The sequence below is a fragment of the Triticum aestivum genome, chromosome 2D (genome assembly GCF_018294505.1).
Source record: "Triticum aestivum cultivar Chinese Spring chromosome 2D, IWGSC CS RefSeq v2.1, whole genome shotgun sequence".
Lineage (NCBI taxonomy): Eukaryota > Viridiplantae > Streptophyta > Magnoliopsida > Poales > Poaceae > Triticum > Triticum aestivum.
Window position 1 is genome coordinate 551,122,107 of NC_057799.1, and position 3,632 is coordinate 551,125,738.

Sequence of the window (3,632 nt, forward strand, 5' to 3'; positions counted from 1 at the left end):
TTCCTATTGCGTGCCATTGCAAATGCATGGCATGCTTCAACGCATTGCAAATTCTTAGACTCTTTATTTGATTTCCTTATTGTGGTACATAATCCTCGTTCCATTGGATTTTTTTGGCTACATATACTACTATGATTTTATTCTTCCAACCTCAATGATTGTTGTTTCATTAGATTTATTCTTACTTACAAGCTTGTGGATCTTGTTTTTTCAAGTTATGTTCTATGAAACCGGCTTCTCGATTCTTTTCTATCTAATAACGCTTTAAATCTTATAAGTTCTTTCCTTTCGAACTTGCATTTGTACATACCAAGTTTGGCTTTCTAAAACTTACCAGACAACGTTGCTTCGTACTTAATAAATTTGTAATTTTCTTTCTCCTTCCCGCATCATGCATGTCGTTTATTCGAGTCACGAACATTTATTTTTGTCGTGCCAACTCCGCGACGCATGAACTCTTCATTCCTGCTCTCTTCCTCTTGTTGTCTTCGTTTTTTCAGAAAACCCCCACTCCCCTTCTTCCTCACTCGCACTACACCTCACTAGACTAATCTCCTCATCCGCCACTCGGCCCAAATCTCTAAGCTCGACGTCGGCCTCCCTCAAACCTGAGTAAATAGTTCTTCATTTCTATCACAATAAGATGGACTTCGCCAATGATGAGAATGGGTAAGTTATTGAATCTAGGATGAAATTTCTCAACAACAAAAAAACTTCCGAGTCTTTGGAGAATCAACTTCTTTCTTTCTTCTTGAAATATGGGCATCTGCCTCGATAACCATCGAGCAACCAACATTCTGAGATAAACTTGACAAACGACATTAATCCTCACTAACCCCATTGTCAGCAACACCAAAATACCATTGAGGAACACTGCACTTTCACCTTCCGACCGCCATGCGCAAATGTTATACGTAGCTTATAGTGGTAGGTCACTCATAGAGGCGTCACAAGGGCCAGCTCGGTAGGGAAGCATGGCAGCGAGCATGTTTTCTCTGTTTTCCGGTGGCTCTTACTTTCGTACATTTTCTGGTGGTTTCATTGGGTTCCTCTGGTTTTTATAATTATGTTTTAGTATAGGAATTTTTCTTTTTTTTATTTTTCTTTATTTAAGAAACACTTTTTGTTCAATATATAATATTTTTGTGAAATACAAGAACATGTTTTTTCTAAAATGCGTGAACACGTTCAGAATTACATTTGTAATTTCCCGAACACTCTTCAAATTTCGTGAATACTTCTATCAAAATGGTAATGAACTTGTTTCAAGAAAGTATGAATATTTTTTTAAATACGAGAACAATAATAAAATTTCTTGAATATTTTAAAATGCATGAACACCCCGTTAAACATTCCTGGTCCCTTTTAAAAATTTCATGAACATTTGTCGCAAAAGTGCGAACACTTTAAAAACATCATTTCGTAATATAGAGGGATCTCCCTGTGATTCCATTTATCAGAAACCACAAAACCTTTTACAACATCTAAATAGGAAATAGAAGATATCACACACCAGATATCCTAGGGCACCTAACAGCTCAAGCTAGCTGGCCATGATCTATCGAAAGCCACCTGCGATTTCAGATCATCATCAGAAGGTACCTAGGAAGGAAGAAGCAATGTTTGAGACGCTGCTTTTGCTAATACATGCGACCAACTACCAAACCACGGTGCAAACTATAAACGTCAGTCATTACCAATATATTAATCTTGAGCAGGCTAGAATAACAAATAACCAAAATCAGCTTCTCCATCATTAGGTTCTTGCACCAACTAACTTCCCAGATCTTCATTGTAGTCGTAGCACACCAAAACGCCAGCCTTGAGATACACGAAATGCTTTATTTTCTGTTTGGTCGCATTCCTACCGCCCACTTCCCAGATCTTCATTGTAGTCGTAGCACACCAAAACGTTAGTCATTCCACCCACTTCATGTTTTTTCTGCAAAACAGCCCAATCATTTAGCCACCTAGCAATCATATTAATGTGGCACAAAGCTCAGTATTCTAATTTTTCAAATAGTCCGGAAGACCACAGACACTCCTGCGAATATCATATGTTCATCATCAATTCTAAAACTTTCCAGTAAAGTGATAAACAAAGCCTCAGTAATGTCAGCTATATCAAGCAAAGTGAAAGAACATTTTATAATGTTCCAGAACATTCTAGCCAAGGAACATTTCATGAAAAGATGATCAATAAATTCATCTAAACCACAGAAGAGCCAACCAGATAAAAATCTTAACTCTCTGAGGAATTTTTGTTTTCCACACAAATCTGTGGAATTAATACCAGTTCAATCAGTTTTCTATAAGATGATTTAACAGCGTAAAAACCATTTTTTTTCAAGGTCCACCTAATAGTATATTTTTCATCAATGAGGGTAATATCAACACACTGAATCAAATTACAGTGATTTCCGGAGAAGGATCCTTTTGAAATGTATTTGGTCAAATCCTTTTCTGAGCATCCGCTAATGATGAGTTTTTGTCAAAGCAACTAATATATATTCTTGGAAAATTGTATTGTAGTGATTTATCTCCCAACTAGCAATCTTCCCAAAATCTATTCTTTTTTCACTCTTTTAGAAACATCACGAACATTTTAAAATTTACCCACAAAAAACATTTTAAAATTACGTAAACATTTGTTTATATTAATATAAATGGGAAATGAATAGGTGGTGGGCGAGGCAGAGGCTGGCTTTATCGTAAAAGGGGAAAAAAGGACGTGTAGAGGCTGGCGTATGTGGTGGTACCCGGCGAGCGGCTGCACGGCAGGCGGAGGCGGTGGCGGCCACGGGCGTGACCAGCTGAGGAGGATAGCGACGTGGCAATGGTGAGGTGATTAGGACGTACTTCGTGGACTGGCGCCTTTGGCCAGGACCGCGTTGGCCGCACCCATGTTGTCTACGTCTACATCGATGGCGTGACCTGACACCAGTGGCCATGCACCACGTTCTTGGTGAGGTATAGCGCTGCATGCAAGCGTGGTGCTCGTCCGCTCTATAACCATAAAAGTTACTCCAATGTAATGTGAGCAAGATCTTTGATCTTAGGTGTGTGTAGGCGTGAATTATTTTATTTTTCTACTACGTTTCCCAACAGGGGGAGTAGTACTTGATCCAGCCCAGTACCATAACACAAGCAGGTCTCACTCGGCTAGCACTAGAAATTGAATAGACTTTTATCAATCGTTCTTGACAACGTTGTGCCTAGGGAAGTTTAGGAAGCGGAAAACCGATACGGGTCGATTCCGGCGATGTCACATTGTGCCCGGTGGCCGGCGACTGCGATTGTGCAATGATCTGCAACGCCATAAGGAAAAGTTACGCGTTTAGTCTGTCTTCGGTCATGTGTATTATCATATTGATTTGCATACTATTAAATGTCATTTTCAGAATGCATACTATGATTTGATTTAGATGGAATAGCTCATGTGTGTGATAACTTTCTCTTTGTTTTATCCTCACTAATTGTTTTTCCAAACTGTTATCCTCACTAATTGTTATCGGAACGATGCATGGATGGCGTGATTTAGATTTCCTTTATCATAAATTGTGCTTGTGTGGTCATGGAGAGCTAGAATTTATCCAGTCAATGTCATAATTGGTTAAGCCCACGACACGAAT